Genomic DNA, 21,655 nt, shown 5'->3' on the forward strand with positions numbered 1-21,655 from the left:
GCTGTCAATTCCTGGTTTAAAGTCTATTAAGTCTACTGAGGGATGTAGTGAGGATTTTGGAGGGTGGGAATTTGAAGTAAGGCAGACTGAAGTAGAAACTAAGCCAATTGCTTTACCTGATAATTTGATTTGTTATTACTCAAAGAAATGCTCCAGTGGTCTTTTTTGTGGTTCTTGAAATCTGTACTGGCCACCTGTGTTGGAAGCCTTACTAGCCCAGTTCCACATACATGGGGTTAAAATAAGTACTACACACTGGACCTTTGTGTTGAGAAATTTGAACATTTGAACAAGAAATTTTATATCCATGTGTGAATAAGTTTTGTAGAATTAGAATAGTATTCTGATATGGAGTATATTTGTCTGGGCTTCAGCAAGATTAATAAATCATCTACACACTGTAGTGGCTACTCCCTTTGGGGAGTTTAAGAGATGGTAGGTTTTTGGTTAGGACTAGCCTAAAGAGGTAGATAATCTCAAGTTCCTTGAGGTATCTTAGTAAGCTGTTAGATAACTTATGTGGAGAAATCTACCACTGGTGGCAACCATTCTGACTGCAGTGAAAAATATTCTCATTCCCTAAAACTTTTTCATTAGTGTGATGGCTAAGGATTTTGAACATTTTTTAAAATGCAGTATGTGTTGAATATTTCTTCTTTTTAATGAATTTAAAATTATTCTTTTATTATTTTTCTGTGTGTGAGTGTATGTATCCACATGTGTGCAGGTGCTCACATAGGCATACATGTTATGATGTGCATGTGGAGATAGGAAGATACTCTGTATATTCAATTTTCCTCTTCTCCTTTGTGTGGGTTCTGAGGATTGAACTCAGGTTGCAGTGTTTGAGTGACAAGGAACTTTAACACTCAGCTGTCTTTCTGGTATACTGTGGCTTCCTTTTTGCATAGTTAGTTCATTGTCCTATTTAAGGATGGATGCTTGTATAGTGTTTAATTTTTTAGCTATTTACATACATGTGCAATGAGGTATGCTCTTTCTTTCTTTCATTCATTCTTTTTTCTTTTTCTTTTTTTCTTTCTTTCTCACTTTCTTCCTTTCTGTATGTCTGTCTTTCATTTGTTTTTGTTTGTTTGTTTATTTTTGATAAGGTTTCTCTGTGTATCCCTCAGCTCTATGAATGAGTCTAGGCTTGAACTCAGAGATTCACTTGTCTCTGCCTAAGTTAAAAAAATATAACTAGCAGCCTAGAACTGAATCTGTGCCACAGCACTACATACATAAATACCACCTGGAGAGAGCTAGACTCCCAGGAGTGCCAACATGCCTGTGAACACAGGCAAGACCACCACTTCTGCTCAAATTCCTGGCCCAAGAGGGACCCGTCCAGAGCCTTCAAGACACAGGAGCCAAGGAGCAACCTGTGAGAAGATACTTCTGGTTTCTGTCTGAACCCTGAAGCTGACCCTGTGCCACAGCTCTCCATATCCAAATTCCTTCCAGGGAGAACTGATCTCTCAGGAGTACTGACACACAGGCTTGAAGGAGGGACAAACTGCAGTCAGAAACAGCAAGACTAGCTAACACTAGAAATAACCAGATGACAAGAGGCAAGGTCAAGAACATAAGCAGCAGAAACCAAGGTTACTTGGCATCATCAGAAAACACTTCTTAAATCACAGCAAGCACTGGATACTCCCACACACCAGAAAAGCAAAACTTTGGTTTAAAATCACATCTGATGACTATGATAAATGACTTTAAGAAGGACATAAATAACTCCCTTAAAGAAATACAGGAGAACACAGGTAAACAGCTAGAAACCCTTAAAGAGGAAACACAAAAACCCCTAAAAGAATTACAGGAAAACACAACCAAATAGGTGAAGAAATAGAACAAAATCACCTGGGATCTAAAAATGGAAATAGAAACAAGAAAGAAATCACAAAGAGAGACAATCCTGGAGATAGAAAATCTGGGAAAGAGATCAGGAGTCACAGATGCAAGCATTAGCAACAGTATATAAGAGATAGAAGAGAGAATCTTAGGTGCAGAATATACTATAGAAAACATTGACACAACTGTCAAAGAAAATGCAAAATGTGAAAAGATCCTAACCCCAAACATCCAGGAAATCCAGGACACAATGAGAAGAATGATAGGTATAGAAGAGAGTAAAGATTCCCAACATAAAAGGTCAGTAAATATGTTTAACAAATTTATAGAAGAAAACTTCCCTAAAGAAAGAGATGTCCATAAACATGCGTGAAGCCTACAGAACTACAAATAGATTGGACCACAAAAGAAGTTCCTTCTGTCCCATAATAGTAAAAATACCAAATGCAGAAAACAAAGAAAGAATATGAAAAGCAGTAAGGGAAAAGGTCAAGTAACATATAAAGACAGGCCTATGAGAATTACACCAGACTTCTCACCAGAGACTATGAAAACCACAAGATCCTGGGTAGGTCACCTACAAACTCTAAGAGAACACAAATGCCAGCCCAGGCTACTATATCCAACACACCTCTCAATTACAATACATGGAGAAACCAAGGTATCCCATGACAAATCTCATAAATCCAGCACTACAAAGGATAATAGATGGAAAATGCCAACACAAGGAAGGAAACTATACCCTAGAAAAAGCAAGAAAGTAATCTTTCAACAAACCCAAAAGAAGATAACCACACACACATAAGAATAACATCAAAATTAACAGGAAACAACAATCACTATTCCTTAATGTTTCTTAACATCAATGGACTCAATTCCCCAATAAAATTACATTGAAAAACAGACTGGATATGTAAACAGGATCCAGAAGTTTGCTGCTTACAAGAAACACACCCCAATGTCAGAGACAGATACTACCTCAGAGTTAAGGGCTGGAAAATACTTTCCAAGCAAATGTTCTCAGGAAACAAGCTTATTTATTCATTATAATATTGAATAAAATCAACTTTCTACCAAAAAGTATCAAAAAGGATAAGGAAGGACTCTCCACAATCATCAAAGGAAAAAATCTACCAAGGAGAATTCTCAATTCTGCTCATCTATGCTCCAAATGCTAGGACACCCACATTCATAAAAGAAACTTGACTGAAGCTCATAGCATGTATTGCACTTCACACAATAATAGTGGGAGACTTCAACACCCCATTCTCATCAGTGGATATATCATGGAAATAGCAACTAGACAGAGATACATTGAAACTAACAGAAGTTATGGATAAAAAGGATTTAATAGATATCAAGTACATTTCATCCTAAAGAAAAAGAATATACCTTCTTGATACCTCATGGTATCTTCTCTAATATTGACAATATAATCAGTCACAAAACAGGCCTCAACAGATACAAGAAGACTGAAGTGATCTCATGTATCCTATCAGGTCACCAAAGACTAAGGCTCATCTTGAATAGCAACAAAAACAACAGAAAGCCTATGTTGGCATGCAAGCTGAACAATGTCCTACTCAATGACAACTTGATCAAGGAAGAAATAAAGAAATTAAAGACTTATTAGAAGTTAATGAAAAGGAAGGCACAACATACCCAAACTTATGGGATACAGTGAAAGCAGTGCTATGAGAAAACCTCAGCTCTGAGTGCCTCCCAAAACAAACTAGAGAGAGCTTACACTAGCAGCTTAATGGCACACCTGAAAGCTCTAGAACAAAAAGAAGCAAATACATCCACAGGGAGTAGAAGGAAGGAAATAATCAAACTCAAGGCTGAAATCAACCAGGTAGAAACAAAAAGATCTATGTAAAGAAGCACCCAAACCAGGAGTTGTTTTTTTGAGAAAATCCTTAACCTCTTTCTATGGTCTCTTCTGCACCTGAGATTCTCTCTTCTATTTCTTGTACTCTGATCGTGATGCTTGCATCCTTGACTCCTGGTCTCTTTTCTAGGTTTTTTTATCCCTTAGGGTTTTTTTTACCTTTGTGATTTCTTTATTGTTTCTATTTCCAGTTTTTAAATCCTGGATTTTTTTCCTCAATTTCTTCACTTGTTTGGTTGTGTTTTCCTGTAATTCTTTAAGGGATTTTTGTCTTTCATCTTTAAGAGCTTCAAGCTGTTGGCATATGCTCTCCTGACGTTCTTTAATGGCATCATTTATGTCCTTCTTAAAGTCCTCTATCATCATCATGAGATGTGATTTTAAATCAGAATTTAATAAAATATAAGACTGAAAATAAGAAAGAAATTCTAACTTCCTAATTAAAGTCCTTAACATACAACAGCTCTCACTGCTCTGGTTTCAGGTGCTTTGTGTTGTCAATGAAAACCTGAGTTAAACTGATGCTTGATCTGAAAGGTCTTCTCAGATTCAGCAGATTGTTTCATCTGCTGCCTTTTTACCTGCATCCTTGTAACACAAACTAGTTTTCTCCCGCACTTCTTGGAATGCTGCTTTTCATTCCACGCTCACATTTCCCCACTTTTCTTTAACATTCTTGTAGTATTCCATTCTTTGACTCACTTTGACCTGTGTACCATGTACTGATGCATCTGTCCATCCATCCACTCTTGAATGCTTGATGGTACTAGACTCAGGGTTAACCATAGAAATCATGCAATGACAAGAAATATACTCCCCTTTTGGGGGTACTTGCTGTCTTTTGGGATAGTAGATTTTGTACTGCAACTTTTTATACAATCTAATAAAGTTGTGATTCTGATAAGGAGGAGTCAGGTTGATTGAGGGTTAATGCAAGGCTTCTGAATGATTTGAGATTTGAAAATAGACATGAAGAACAAGAAAGAAGTATCCATATTTCTTTGGATTAAGAAAACAGACATGGATGGATTGATTTTGGATGGATTTAAAAAACAGACATGTGTTCTTCCTAGTTGTGTCCTAACAACATTGCAAGTATCAGCATGACACTCTTTCTTCTGCTACTGAAATTTCAGTGCTTTGTGACTATGTGGGTTCTTTATATCTTTGCCATTTTGTGCCTCATACTAGCATTGTCTACTTCCAGTTTTGTTATATTGCAATACATTTTGTGAACTGAGCTTGAGACCTACCTTTTATTTGTCTACTTTTGTGTTCTAAGGGAAGGGACTTGATGGAGAGCTCCAAAATATAGTCTCTCTTCACATAATGTCTGGATGAAGATCCCTTCACTTGGTCCCATCTGCTACCAGATAAAGCCTCTTTGATTATGACTGGACAAGGAGCCTATGTATGATTATAGAAGAATATCATTAGGAATTATTTAATTGACTTTTTGACCGGTTATCTTTAATTTTACCCTAGGACCCCCCTGGGCTATACAGTCTCTCGTTCCAGGCTATCCACACAATATCCAGCATAGGCTTCCTTTCCTGGGACAGGCGTGAAGTTAAATGAGACATTGGTTGGTCATTGACACAAGTTCTGCACAACCATAGTGCCAGCATATCTTACAGGCTGGATAGATTATTGTCCAAAGGATTTGTTACTGTTGGGGTCCATGTTTCCCGTTCGGTAGCCTGCAGAGTACTTTCACACATCAAAGGTACTAGAATGTAATAAAGCACACCATGCAGACACAAATTCGACATCTTCATATGCAATGAGCTGCCTTTATGTTGTCTTTGGCAATGTGACTCCCTAGTTAGTTTTCAGATAGGAACTCTGTTGCATGAGCCTCGGTTATTTGAGGCTCTCCAAGGATGTCACTGGAGCAAAAACTCGATTGAATGAAACTCAGTTCTGTTACTAGAAGACGTGCCCGGCTACTTGAGATTGTTAATTGAGATTCTGTATTCCTCATTACTAGCAGTTCTCCCTATGATCACCGTCAGTTTTCATGAGGTTTTCATTGCACTAGGTTTCCATACCAGCCCCCCAAATACTTCCCAGGTCCAGTTATCTCACCTTCCATCACATCTCCTCAAGAAGAATCCTCTCTTCTTTCCACTTGCCCCAGTTGTCCTACATTTCCCCATGACATGAGGATTCATGTAACTTCTTACACACCTGCTCTTTACCTAGCCTCTCTAGATCTATAGATGGTCGCTTTGTTATCATTTACTTAATGACTAATATTCAGCTATGAGTGAATACCAACCAATTTGTCTTTCATTGTTACCTCACTCAGGATAATTTTTTTTAACTTCCGTTCATTTGCCTGAAAATTTCACAGTGTTGTTATTTTAAACAACTGAGTCATATGTCATTGTGTAAATTTAGCACATCTTCTTTATCTATTCTTTTGTTGAGGAGGACTGGGCTTGTTTCCAATTTCTATTATGAAAAAAGTTTCAGTGAGTAGAATTAAGAAAGTATCCTTGTAGTACTGTGGAATATTCTTTGGATAGATGTTCATGAGAGGTGTATCTGAGTGTTAAGTTAGGTTAATTCACAACTTTCTGAGAAATTCCCATATTGATTTCCAAAGTGGCTCTCAAAACTTTCACTCCCATCAGCAATGGATGGGTATTCTCCATGCTCCACATTCTTGCTAGCATCAGCAGTCACTTCTGTTACTGATCTTAGTCATTCTGACAAGAGTAAGATGAAATCTCAAAATAGTTTTGAATGGCATTTCCCTGATGGCTAATGATATACATTTCTTTTTGTGTTTTTCAGCCACTTGAGGCTTTTCTACTGAGAATTCTGTTTAGATTTTGTTGGCAGCCAGCGCCAACGTAAATAAAATAAAGGGTTCTTCTGGCAATAGGAGTAATAAATAGATAGGAAGAGATTGAAAGAGATAGAAGAGATAGGCTAGCCATACTGTACCATACCCACGTGGGAAAAATAAAACATTAGACGACACGAGGTCTGGTCACTCAGTCATCTTGAATTTAATAATACATCTCCTTTGTTCCCGCAACAGGTAAAATACCTGGGGCAAAACCCTTCCCCCAAACTACGTCAGTGTAACAGTCCAATCAGTTACTTCCTTCTTGCTCAATGGGGGTGGAGCTGTGTTAGTGCTATGGACTTAGACATGGCCCTTGGTAGTAGCCTGGGCCCATACATAGCCATGACATCAAGCAGATTGAGCAGATTCTTCATATATGTCTGTTTTTCAATATTTTTATTTTTGTAGTTAAATCTCTCTCCACCTTCACAATCTGTCCCATCTCTCCATTGCATGCTCTTTCTTTCCCATATCTTCATCACCTAGTCACTAGTCATAATGGTACCTGCTGTGTGAAACGGCAGGGGCTTGAGTATCCTTCTATCAACTGTGGACAACAGAGCTTGGGCAGATACTTGGGTGTCTTTCTTCCATCTATCTTGGAACTTCAGGGGCATGGAACAGCTTCTTAGATGTCTTTTTTATTTGAAAATACCTTATTAAATATTTTTTTCAATATTTTTTTCTTATTTTGACTTATTTCACTTAACACACTGATTTCCAGTTCCATGCAGTTTGCTACAGTGTCAATTTTTTTATCCTTATTGCTAAAATCTCACTGTATAAACCTGTTGCAGTAAATCTCTAACACCAATAAGCCTTTGCAAATAACACACAACTCCATTATAATATTTATAAGCTGCACACCTAGATTGGGCAGATTTACCACTGAACTACTCACCTCCCCAGATATGAGATTTCTTGCTATTTACGGGTTCTCCAGTCCACATGGTTTCACTCCATCTTCCTTCTACCTCCTCTTTCTCCATCTTCCTGTCTCCTCCATCTCCTCCTCTTCCCTTCCTCCTTCCTCTTTACACTCTTTCTAAAACTTCCTGCCCCACCTTTCCCTTCCACTGCTCAATCCCAGGCTCTAGCCTTTATTTTACCAGTTAAAATGGGGATAAAAAAAAAATCACCTGAGTTTGTAATCCACTCCTCATTGGGATTATTCTATTTTTAATAGCCCAAGAAGTCAGAATTTGTTTTACAAATGGTGAATACATTCCAAAATTAGTGACTCTCCTTAAATTTTCTCAGTTTTAACACATCCACAGGTTGCCATTCAAATTCCTGATAACCTTGTTAGTGATCATTGTCTGGAGATATTTGTTGTATACTATCCAGATAAACTACAGTTTGTTTTCTTATAACCTTTGGTTGGCTTTCTCTAATTTTATCTTCTGTTTCTTCCTGAGTAGTTTCCTTAATTGAAAATTTAAATTCCTCCCTTACCATTTTTCTCAATTCTTCATATCTCTCCTCTTGTCCTTCCTCCTGTTCCTTGAGTTCCTATATTCTCTGCTCAATGTTCTTCTTCCACATTTTAAAATGTTCTTTATGTTGTAATTCTGATATTGTAGCATCTACCTTATTTTGATTTACTAGCTTTACTAAATTATCCCCTAGACTCTGTTTCCAAATTTTATCTCTATCTCTTTGCTATTTAGTCTGATCTATGACATTCTGCATCTTTTTTTTTTCTGGCATCTTTTCCAGCTCCTGTCTCCAACCTTTATTCTGCTCTTTCTGTTGCCTATTTTGAACTATAAAATCCTGGGCCTTCAGTTCTAGTGTTTCCTCTAATCTCTTTCTAAGGCATGGAATTCTTGTTCCAGAGCCCTGTCCTTTGAGAAGACATAATAAATCAAGAGAATAAATATTGCAGTGACAGTAAATGACAAGGTGTCTATTTCTTTTGACTCCATCCCTGTCAAATCACTCAAGATATTATTCCATAAAGCACAAAAGGAGTTTACTGTGTTTCTCATCTTTATATGTCAAAAATATAAATATAGAAATCTTTACTATCAACATATGATTCTTATTGCTTGATCTGGAACCCTTTGTACCTTTGTCTCCCTCTGCTGTTCCATTCAAAACAAGCAGTCCCTCAGCTTCTTTTATGCACAGAGTGGCTGACTGTAGAAAGACCTGCATGGCTTCTGTGTTTCTGAGCTGGCTTTCTGTCTTTTGTTGGGTTTGCAGCTGGCAGCCTGGGCTTATGTGCTGATCTCAGGCAGCCTGTAGTGCATCCAGTTCAGTGAGCTAACAGAACTGGTCTGGCTTTTCCCTGTCCTGTGCAGAGACTCTAAGGATATGGAGAAGCAAGCACAGAAAGGGTCTCTTGGTGTTGTTCCATAGGCAGGGCCCTGTTGCTGAGGCCTTGATAAGGTTCTCTCTCTCTCTCTCTCTCTCTCTCTCTCTCTCTCTCTCTCTCTCTCTCTCTCTCTCTCCCCTCAAGGCAGGAGGCTTGCTTTTGAGGCCTGGGTCTCTCTCTCCTCCGTGCTGACCTGTTTGCTGCAAGCACATTAGTTAAAAAAGAGACAATATATAAATGAGTTATTTTATTGTAGGAAGGAGAAAATATGCTGGTTCTATAAAGGAAAGGAAAGGAGAGGAAGGAGAGAGAGAGAGAAAGAAAGGAGAAGGAGAAAGCCAGAGACGAGAATAAAGAGCAGAGGGGAATGATAGAGTAAGAGAGTGAGAGAGCAAGAGAGCAAAAGAGCAAGAGAGCAAGAGAGGAAGTAAGAAGAGAAGAGTAAGATCAAGAGTGCAAGAGTAAGAGGAGAAGAGTAAGAGAGTGGGGGGGGGCAAACCGCCCCTTTCATTGTATGGGGCATGGCATGCCTGACTTGTGGTCAGATGACAGTGTGTAGGGTCCAGCTAGAATGCTGGGAGCTTGGGGTATTGTCTGCCTGATAGAGCACACATCTCCTGCAGGGGCAGCTGTGAAGGGTTTGGGCTGAAATCTGAGCCATTGGTCTCAGAAGCTATCACCGAACACCTACCATCCCTTGTGAACAAATTTGCTTTGCCCAGTGAGTCTCCGGAGTTCTCAGGTGGCTGCTCTACTAGACTCCAGCTGTCAGAACTGCCCACTGCCCCATATTTTGGGTGTAGATGCCCAGATGAGGTCATTGTATCTGCTTGAAAACTACCTCAAAAACATCTCTTTTGTCCCTCCCTGGGAATTCTAAATAAGGATGCCCAAATCCAGCTCAGGGATGGGGTGCTGCCCCTGGCTGTACCTGTTTGCCTGGGGCTTGAGGAGGGAGCCTCTCTATAGCTCTGTAGACCACTCAGACCCAGCAAGCTTTCAATCCATACCTTGCTGCAGCCTAGATCATTAACCCAGCCAGGTATTTGGGGATGGGGGAAGGGCAGTAATTTTTTTTTTTTATCTCAGGTTAGTTGGGCTCTAATCAATATAATGAGTGCCAATTTGTTGCAGTAAATCTCCAACTCTAATAAGCACTTGCAAATAACACACAAATTCATTGTAATATTTATAAACTACATGGCTAGATTGGGCAGATATACCACTACACTACTCTATTCCCCAGATATGAGATCCCTTGCCACTTGCGACTTGTGGTTCTACTCCATCTTGCTTCCACTTCCTCTTCTTCCATCTTCCTCTGTCTCCTCTGTTTCCCCAAATCACCTCTTCCTTTCTTTCTCAACTTTCTCTAAATATTCCAGCACCTCCTTTCCCTTCCACTGCCCAATCACAGGCTCTAGCCTTTATTTTTACCAGTTAAAATGGGTAGAGGGTTCACATGAAGTCACTTGAGTAGGTGATCCACTCCTTTTCAGAACAGCACCAGGCCAATCCACAACATAAACCCATCATGTTTTCTTTACCCATTCATTTGTTGATGGCTAGCTATGCTGCCCATGTCTTCTGACTATTATGAATAGTGCAATGATAATCACAAATAAGCAAGTATCTCTGCACTGTGCTTACTTAAAGTACTTTTAACAAATCAAGGAATAGTATAGCTAAATAATATGCTATCTCTCATTTTAACTTTTTGTGAACCTCCAAACTTAAGTTTCATGGTGACTGCACAAGTACACATGATTGCTTCCACTGTTTAAGGGTTTCTCTGTGTCATAACTAGATTTCATTGTTATCTTAGTAGACAATTTGACTAAGAGGTTTAAAATATTAGAGCTAGAATGTTAGAGCAGCATAAGTGCCCCAACTTGTGTGTGTGTGTGTGTGTGTGTGTGTGTGTGTATGTGCATAATAGAAGTAATTGAGATTCAGACAGTAGTTAATGAAATAAATATGAGAAAGAGCTGGTGTGTGGACTTAATAATACAAAGAATAAGTTCTTTGAATGAACAGGATGTGCAGGCCCAATTTCAATATTGTCAACAGAACTAGAAAAGACAAAGATTATTAATATCATAGAACAAAAAGAAGCATTGCAAAAGACTCTAAAAAATACTTTAAAATCCTGTGGACATACTATAAACATGTATGTTTACTAAATTGAAAAACACTAGAAGACATGAATAAATATTTAGATTTATATTAAACACCAAAAATAAATCAGTGAGATAAATTTTTAATAGATTATAGAGCCTAATTTAAAGCCCTAATTAAAAAAAAATATATCTAACTAAAATTAATGCAGATGCAGTCTCTGTGGATTCCTACCAGACCTCTAAAGAACTGATTCTGGTATGTTCAGATGTTTCTGAGACACAGAGAAGGAAGAAACACACCAAACTCTTTATGAAGCCAATATTATCCTGATAACAAAACCAGATTAAGAAATAACACAAAATGAAAACTATAGAATAATTCTACTAATGAACATAGGAGAAAATCTTCTCAAAAAGTTAATAATAAGAGAAATAAAAACAAAATAATAAAAGTTTAAGGCAGTTAAAGGAAATCTAAACCTTTGATAGAAGAGTAATGTTTAAAATACAAACAGAGCTAAAATATTAAACAAGAAATCAAATAACCCAGACAATAAATTGGGGAAATTCATCAACAGACATTTCAAAAAGTGAAACCCAAATGGCCAATAATTAAATGAAAATATCCTTCTCTACTAGTTAAAAAAAATGTAAGTTGAAACTACATTCAAATTTCATTAGCCCAGTCAGAATGGCATTCATATATATATATATATATATATATATATATATATATATATATATATATATATATAGCTGGTTGGTGGTGGCACATGCCTTCAATCCTAGCACTTGGGAGGCAGAGGCAGGCAGATTTCTGAGTTTGAGGCCAGCCTGGTCTACAGCATGAGTGCATGAGTTCCAGCACAGCCAAGGCTATACAGAGAAACCCTTTCTCGAAACAAACAAACAAACAAATAAATAAATAAATAAAAATAAAAAACAAATAATAGAAAATGGGAAAGAAATAGACTAACTGGGCTGTTGGTTTTGAACCTATGAAAATTAGCAAAATACTTCTTCAAAAATAAAATCATACTAACCATATATGTCCTAGCTATATCACTTCCGGGTATTTATGCAAAGGACTGCATATCAACACATCACATAGTTTTGAATATAAATGTTTATTTTAGCATTATTAACAAAAGCTAATATAGCCAACCTAAGAACAGAGAAATGTATAATTTATGCCTATTTTATTATGTGTATAATTCATGTAATTACATACGTACATACTGATGAGCTTTGATATAGAAGTATCATTTGGGCTTTGGCTCCTGATAATTACTTGATCTCTGCATTATGCCCAATTTTTGTTTTTTACATTGGTCTCTGTTGGATGTAAAAGAAGCTTTTTTGATGAGGGGTACATTTATCTATGGGTAGAAGGATAAGATGTAGAATAGAGTAAGGCATTTTGCAGGTCTAGCAAAGAGGTAATAGTATATTCTTTTCAAAGGTCCATAATCTCATGAGCCCAGAGAAAGTGGCTAGTTTCTAGAATGAGGCATCATTTTGACCCTGCTGAGTGACACCTACATCCAAGTAGACAGGTTCTGGTTGTCACTAAATTGTGAGTGCAACTATACCACTTTTAGGTATACCTTTTTTTTCCATCAACCTCCCATTCCCATTTGGAACTCTCTCACCTTTGCCTCTATGAGGGTGCTCTTCTACCCACTCACTCACTCCTGCCTCATCTCTCTACCACCCCCTTACCTATTACCATCTCTCTACTCCATTAATATCAGATAAGGGCATCCTCTGCTACATATGTATCTTGAGTCCTGGATCCCTCCATGTATATTCTTTGGTTGGTAGTTTAGCCCCTTGGAGCTCTAAGTTGTTCAGTTAGTTGATATTGTTCTTCTTATGTAGTTGTAATCCCCTTCAGTTCCTTCAATCCTTCCCTTAGCTTTCCAATTGGGACCCCCAAGCTCAGTCCAATGGTTGGCTGTGAGTACCTGCATCTGTTTTAGTCAGGTGCTGGTAGAACGTCTCAGGAAACAGCCGTAACAGGCTCTTGTCACCAAGTACTTCTTGGCATCAGCAGTAGTGTGGAGGTTTGGAATCTGCAAAAGGGATGGATCCTTAGGTACAGGTATCTGGATGGCCTGTACTTCAGTCCCTGTTCCATTTTTTTGTCTCTGTCTTTCTTTTGGACAGGAACATTTCTGGGTTGAAAATTGTGCGATGTACAGGTGGCCGATCCCTCAACTGGGAGCTGTGCAGATCTACTGGAGGTGGGATATTGCAGCTAAAGTAATCTCCATTGGCTCCTGGGAGCCTGTTGCTTTCCTGGAATCTGGGATTTCCTAGTGTATAACCCAGTATGCTATTCTCCATGTTTCTATTAAATTTCTTGGTCTTCTGTACTTCTCTCCTGTTCCATCCAATATCTGTTCCTGCCCCCTTCTTTCCCTCCTCCTCCTTTCTTCCTCTTTGTTTTCTCCCTCCCTCTAGGTCCTGTGATTATTTTGTTCCCCGCAAAATATCACTATTTGGGAATAATACGCTAGTATATATAAGTGATGCCCCCAAAATCCATGAGAGAACTTTAACAGCTAATAAGCAACTTCAGCGAAGTGGCTGGATATGAAATTAACTCAAATAAATCAGTTGCCATCCTCTACTCAAAAGATAAACAGGCTGAGAAGAAATTCTGAAAATGGCATCCTTCACAGTAGTTACAAATAATATAAAAAATCTTGGTGTGACTCTAACTAAACAAGCGAAAAATCTATATAACAAGAACTTAAAATGTCTGAATAAAGAAATGGAAGAAGTCCTCAGAAGATGAGAAGATCTCCCATGCTCATGGATCAGCAGGATTAACATAGTAAAAATGGCCATCTTACCAAAAGCAAATGACTGACTCAGTGTAACCCCCTTCAAAATTCCAGCTCAATTCTTCACAGAAATTTTTTGTTATTCCAATTCATCTGGAACAAAAAACCCAGAATAGTGAAAATCATTCTCAACAATAAAAGAACTTCTGTGAGAATCACTATCTCTGACCTCAAGCTGTACCACAGTGAAGTAGTGATATTGGCACATTAAAAGGTAGGCTGATTGATGGAATAGAATTGAAGACCCGGAGATTAACCCCCACAGCTATGGTCACTTGATCTTTGACAAGCCAGAACTATCCCGTGGAAAAAAGACAGCATTTTCATCAAATGGTGCTGGTTCAACTGGCAGTCTGTATATAGAAGAATGCAAATTGATCCATTCTTATCTCCTTATACAAGCCAGATACACTGAATCTAATAGAGAAGAAAGTGGGAGAGAGCTTTGAACATATTGGCACAAGGGAAATTTTCCTAAATAGAACACCAATGGCTCAGGCTCTAAGATCAACTATAGATAAATGGGACCTCATAAAATTGAAAAGATTCTGAAACGTGAAGGATACTGTCAAGAGGAACAAAGAGCAACCCACAGATTGGGAAAAGTTGTTTTCCAATCCTACATCTCACAAAGGGCTAATATTCAATATATACAAAAACCTCAAGAACTTACACTCCAGAGAACCAGGTAATCCTATTAAAAATGGGGTACAGAGCTAAACAAAGAATTCTCAACTGAGGAACATTGAATGGCTGAGAAACACCTAAATAAATATTCAACATCCTTAGTCATCAGGGAAATGCCAATCAAAACGATCCTGAGATTCCAGCTCACACCAATCAGAATGGCTAAGATCAAAAACTCAGGAGATAGCAGATGCTAGTAAAGATGTGGAGAAAGAGAATCACTCCTCCATTGCTGGTGGGATTGCAAGCTAGTAAAACTACTTTTGAAATCTATTTGGGAGTTCCTCAGAAAAATTGAAATAGTTCTACCCGAGGACCCAGCTATACTGCTGCTGGGCATATACCCAAAAGATGCTCCAACATGAAACAAGGACACATGATCCACTATATTTATATCAGCATTAATTATAATAGCCAGAACCTTGAAAAAATCCAGATATCCCTCAACAGAGGAATGGATACAGAAAATCTACATTTACACAATGAGGTTCTACTCAGCTATTTAAAAAATGAATTCAGAAATTCTTAGGCAAATGGATGGAACTAGAAAATATCATCCTGAATGAGGTAACTCAATCACAAAAGAACACACATGGTATGTACTCACTGATAAGAGGATTTCAACCCCAAAGCTCACAATACCCATGATATAACTCCCAAACCATATGTAGATTCATTTGTAATTTCTAAGACTATTTATTATTTTTTAAAGATTTATTCATTATATTCATATGAGTACACTGTAGCTATTTTTAGATATACCAGGAGAGGTCATGAGATCCTATTATAGATGGTTGTGAGCCACCATGTGGTTGCTGGGTATTGAACTCAGGACCTTTGGAAGAGCAGTAATCTTAATCACTGAGCCATCTCTCCCTCCTCTATTTTTGATTTTTAAAGTAGTCTGTGAAAGCACATTTTGAACGCTGTTCTTTTCATGATGTTTCTTTAAAGGCGAGATGACAAGGATGGTCTAGGCTGTGTATGAGTGTTCCTAGAGGCTTGATGTTTTTTACTTTTGCTAGACATACATATATTTTTAAAGACATTTTCTCCCTAACTTAAAAATAACAATGATCCAAAATCTGCTGGAGAAGAACTTGATTGCCATTTATAGATTTTATATTAGAGAAATATCTAGTGTATTAATACAGCAGAAATGGAATAGTAACACAGTGATTCCCCAGAGTTATCTATTTAAAAGTTGATACAGATGATGTATAGTAAATAATAGCAAGAAAACTAACTGGAAATAGCAAATTACACCATCACTGGGAAGGTTGGGAAAAACTGAAGATATTAGTGAATCTCACAGTGTGCAGTTTAGAAAGAAATTCATGAGAAATCCAATATTCCACAAAACTTGGATAATACCATAGTAAGTATACTATGTTCTCTCCATATACATGCACTGGTAATATATTTTAACTTATGAAGTAATTTTAATAAGAGATAACAAATAATAACCAATATAAACATATATTTAAACAGATTATAAGATATTTGTATCTATTTAAACTTACAAAAGTTACTGTTCTGTATCTATCCTTCTGAGAATAATTTGAAACATTCCTCTAGGCTTGCCACAATCTATACAAGACTATACATATAGGTAGGGGTGTGCTTGTGTGTGTGTGTGTGGGGGGGTTATATGTATGAAATTGCCTAAGGGGTATGTGCTTCAAGTAGACATTTGAGTGAATAAAAATGTAAAGAACCTTAAAATGGAAGTTGAAATAATTTAATATTTTATAGTCAGTGAAATACAGAAACATAGCACATCTTCCAGCTTCCAGCTCATAAACCCTTCATTTCCATTTCTAGCAGAATAACAGTCATTGTTAAATGTTAACTTGGTCTGAGTATCTCTTTCCCATTTTTCCCTCTATGGTATCAAAGTCTGAAGACATTTCAGATTTTAGTGTCGCTATGGGGAGAACCTCTGCTGTCCATATTCTTCCTAGGCCTGCATGGGGAGTCAATCAAGTCCAGAGTAAATGTGTATTATTGATATAACAACAGCTGTGTCATAGGACCCAAATGCCTTCATCCAGTGGAAATTTGTAAACCTTCACCTTGGGAGATATGTTTGCTATATTGTTATAAACCATTTTCTCTTTCTGGGTCATAAAGTGATCTGTAGAAGGGCCTTAGGCTGTGCTTACATATGAAGGAAGCCTTTTGTAATATTGGGAACTGAGCTGTGGGGGTCACATATCTTCTAGCTACAGGCAGCCAGCTTTGTTCCTTTTCCAGTGAGGATAGTCAGAGAACATTGAAATAGAATAAGGCAGAAATACTCATATTTGAAGTACACTATGCCAAAATAAGTAGCAGAAGCAATGAGGAACTGTAATGGGAAACAAAGTTCTAGTCTTTATTTTGAAGTGTAGTGTCAACATCCTCCTCCCCCCACCTCATAGCAGGGCCAAGAGTCTTTCCCAGAAAAGAGAACCTCAGTTGCTTACACAATATCAAATGGGTATCCCTGAAAACATACATACAGGCAACATCTTACAAAATTAGCCAGTTATATTTATGTGCCATACATATACACATATGTGCAGATACATGTATGCAACAATAATTAAAGGGCCATGAATTTGAAAAAAAAAGACAAAGTGAGATACTACATGGGAGAGTTTGAGTGAAAAAAATGATAGGGTAAAAATGACTTAACTATGTTCTCAACAAGCATTAAAACCCTATCCTCAGGGTTATGCCATAGAATAACATTTTGAGAGAAAATGCTTGGTATTTATATAAGAATCATGTTTAAGGCATTACCAAAGATGAGCCAGAAATGCATTTGAAATCAGATTATAATGTAAGAATCTATAAAGTGATGCTGGTGTTTATCATACCAACACTTCCCATTCTGTACAGTCTGAGATCTCCATTAGGGAATGCTATCATCTACAGTGGATGGAACCTCTTATATCAATAAATGCAGTAAAAATGATCTCTTACATGTTTACCCAGAGTTGATTCTAGATTCTGTGAAGATGAGAACATTAATCATCATAAAGCCTCTGAGTTCATAGATCATAGGGCAGAATGAAGAGACAGAGAATAAGTAGATAGTAAACAGTAGCATCTTCAGTCACTTCCTGGAGGAGGACAGCAAGAGTTCCTTTATGTTCTCTGTATCACTACCTCTAAGTTTCTGCTGTGAACTCCTGCCTGAAATCCCTGCCTGGGATTTGTTCAATTAAATACACCTTGTCCATCCAAAGTTTTTTTGGGTCAGCGTCTTATATATAACCACGACATAGAAGCAAAATAGGAAATAAGTAAATGACAGGAGTAAACGTTTGGGAGTTGTATAGGTAGAGCTGGGTTGTGTGAAATGTCTGTATGAAAGGGCAACTGTTGAAAATAAGAAGCATTTTGGAAGGTGTTTATCATCTGGTTATGTCCACTGATGTTTCCATTTAAGACAGAGAGTCATCAGAATGCGAGAAGCAAAGAAGAGATGAGACTAGAGCTGTTTTCAGGAGGTTCATCTGAAATGGATCACACCTTTTGTTGGTATATTTGTTTCAAATTGAGGATTTTCTTGGAAGAATTAACCACCAAAGAATAAGCTAATAAGAATATAGAATTAGGCTCTGTGGGTTTAAATAGCTCAACCAAACCAAACCAAACCAAACCTGTGGGACTGTGAAAGGTAGCCTGGTTCCTGGTTGAGCTAAGTCTAGAAACACTGGAGACCCTGAAGGGATAGTAAAAGTTTAGCCTGCTCCTGGCACCAGGCCCCTGTCACTAGCCACAGCTTCCCATAGATTTGTGGCCATCAGTCACGTAAGGGCAATTTCTCAAGCCCCTCCACAGGTAGAGAAAGTGAGCTGTGGTCAAGTATACTCATGACAGATCTCCATTTTAATTAGGTAGCTAAAGGACTAGAGGGCTTAGCCAATAAGCTTTCCTTCCTAGACTTTCCTCCCTGCAAAAGGTATTTAATTTCAGATCCACTTTTAGAAGTAGGGTATGGTTTTACACATCTATGTTCCGCCATGATATTAAATGCCTTAAAACAATGGACTGCCTCTTTTTCATTGGGATCGGCCTACAGGAGTCATGGAGAAGGCCTTTGCCTACAGAGCCACTGTCTAATCTTTCATAGAAAGCCTCTCTGTGCTCCCAGTCACTAACAAGCTCAAGCTCAAGCCAGCCTGCCAAGTCAAGTTAAAGTTTCTCACTGGGGGACCAGCTGGAGCCCCACTCTTCCCCTTTCTCCCAGGGCTATATCCAGCCCACTGACCCCCAATCCATTCTCAGCTCTTCAAGAGCCTGAGAAGCAGATGGCCCTGGCCTCATTGCAGACCCCAGGACCTCTGAACCAGCTCTGGCTGTCAGGTACCTCAGACTGTGTTTTCCCACCCCAGAGTGGTATCCTGGTGCCTCCCTATGGCCTGACCCCCGCTGGGCAACAACTTGGGGTAAGTTCAATCAACTCCCCATGTCCCACCTCTCCAGCAGCCATGCACTGTGGCTGCGCAGACTTAGGGACCCATAACCCTACACAAGTTGATGGGAACTGAATCGAACAAAACAAAACAAAATGTAAAATAAACAATGTATCCTGCATATGTTGTTCAGCACTGAGAAAGACATTTTGTAATTTTGTTTGTCATATGATTGTCACATTACTTCTCAAGAAAATAACATAATTTTGATGTAACCCACTGAAATTAGTTCTAATATTCTTCCCAGTGCCCAGTGAATACACATGCAAGTGCTCACCCACAGCAAGGAATTTCACCCACAATTACTGAGACTATTTTTTTAACAAGTAAAACATAGATACTTAGATTTTTTTTCCAAATGTCTTTCATTTGGAAAAAAGAGTAAAATAACATTGTAAATTAGGTTATTAGCATTTTTACAGGTAGATACTTTTATTTTAACTGTAATAAGGTGCTTTTATACAATGCATACATGTTTAATCAACAAATTTTAGATTGACTATTTTAGATAAAAATTTTTAGAGCCTAAAACTGAAGTTTCACAAGAATATCATTACATTTTGGGGTATAATTGATATTTTGTTGTATAACCTATTGTTCATCTGAAGTAGAAATAGGATCACGATCATGCATCTTATGAGACAGTTTTTCTGCATTGTACTATGAGGAGTTAATGGAATCTTTGATATTAAACTGGTAGATTTCTGTAACAACTCTATTTTCAACCCTAAATTCAATGATTAACATCTCAGAACAGAAATGAACATGGCAATATTCTGAGTTTATGAGCACACCAATTTTTTAGACCTATGCCATCTCTGGTCTTATTTGTACCCTCAATAGAGAGCATGGAAGATGTTCCAGCTATGTACCTGAGTGACACTTAAAGGCATCCCCAGATATTTGTTCAGTTATCAGTCTATACTATCAAAACATCATCCTCTATTACCCAAGTGTTTCCATGTGAATGAAGTTTCTCAAAAATAAGTGGAATTTGAAATTAACCAAAAACTCCATTTCCCTGCTCTTCAAACTTTGGTACAAATTCTCATCTTCTAGTTATAATGGCTGTGGCACACAGGATAGGGGACAGGTGGGTGAATACATGTTTATCCAGGAAAACACTGGTGTATAGTTTGCCTACAAAAATTAGGATTACTTTTGAGGCTTGCTGTCCCTTGACATAAACTCATTTAAATTGGAGGAAGCTCATTCTCTTTTCTGGACTGATCAGCAAGTAAGAATCAGTAAATAAGTTCCCAAGTTATTCTAATAGCTAGTCTTCCTCATTCCACATTCTGCTGATATTCCTGGATAAACATGTTCAATTTGGATGACTGAGATGAACAAACATTATTTAGCTCTCTCCAAGACAGAGCACTTTCTATTACTCTTGTCTTTTGGTTGGTAAGTATTTTCAGAAATTGTATTTTTTACTCTCTCTCTCTCTCTCTCTCTCTCTTTATTTATCTATCCATCTATCTGTCTATCATTTATTTCTACATACCATTGTCTAGAAGAATAGGAGATTGAAAACATTTTATAAAATTATTTAATATCTACTTACCTCTACATAATGACATGGCAAATATCACTAAATTTTCACTCAAAGCTAGCATCTTATTACTTGTTTTGGGTAACTGTTAGCTTTCTTTGAAATCAGTGTCTTTACTATATAATATACTTAAGTGCTATGCTGCCATCATAATGCCCTTTGTTTTTATTTCTTAGAGAAATGGGAAACATATACTTTCCCATTTATGAATGTCTATGAAATCCCAGGACAGGCAGCAGAATTAGAGAAGTTTTTCTATTCCTGTTATAAGTTGAACAATGTGGTTGTCCAGTAGCTTACAGTCGAGCAGGGCTCACCTGAAAGGAGGGCTGGAAATGAAAAAAGTGAGGAGCAAGAGATACATGGAGCCAAGACAAGTTTCTGATCAAGGCTCAAAGTTTACTATTCAGCACAGCATATATATATATATATATATATATATATATATATATATATATATATATATATATATGGAAAAACCACAAAGCCCATCCCAGAACAGTAATGCAGAATAGCAACAGCAGAACAGCCAATCCAATAGGTTTCCGTATCTTATCAGCTTGTAAATTCCAGTATCAGGGCTCCTAGCTGCAACCAAGGTAGATGTCTCTTTTCATGACAACAAGGCCTGTCATAACAACCTGTAAATCTTGCCTGTCATGGCAAATATTCAAGGTCTGCTTTTCTAGCATAGACTGGGGGGGTGGGTATTACAGAAAAAAGTAAGTTTTAAAAAATATCTTCCTGATCTTTTTCTTATCAATTCAGATAAGAGGTATCTGTTATATCCTCTAGTCTAAAATCACACAAAAAAGGTTCTAAAGAAATCATTTCCAAGGATCAGCTTTTATAGGATATGATTTTATTCACTATGCTGACTATATAATGATAAGCCAAACCCCCAATATTAATTCAGAGCATGATTAGCTGCTTCAAAATCAATGTTAAGGAGAAGACTGAGCTAAATAATCATCCACTTTGCATGTCACATGGAGGCCACAGCTCTACTCATCCAGAACAGTGGACACTGTGGTGCTGTTAAGC

At 37.7% G+C, this 21,655-nt stretch overlaps 1 protein-coding gene across 1 annotated transcript in view; it reads right to left on the reverse strand.

Annotated features, from left to right (window-relative positions):
- The window catches only part of LOC116094045 (vomeronasal type-2 receptor 1-like), a 95,623-nt gene that overhangs the window by 36,443 nt on the left and 37,525 nt on the right, over positions 1-21,655 (reverse strand). The window lies entirely within an intron of this gene.

Source organism: Mastomys coucha, unplaced genomic scaffold (genome assembly GCF_008632895.1).
Source record: "Mastomys coucha isolate ucsf_1 unplaced genomic scaffold, UCSF_Mcou_1 pScaffold16, whole genome shotgun sequence".
Lineage (NCBI taxonomy): Eukaryota > Metazoa > Chordata > Mammalia > Rodentia > Muridae > Mastomys > Mastomys coucha.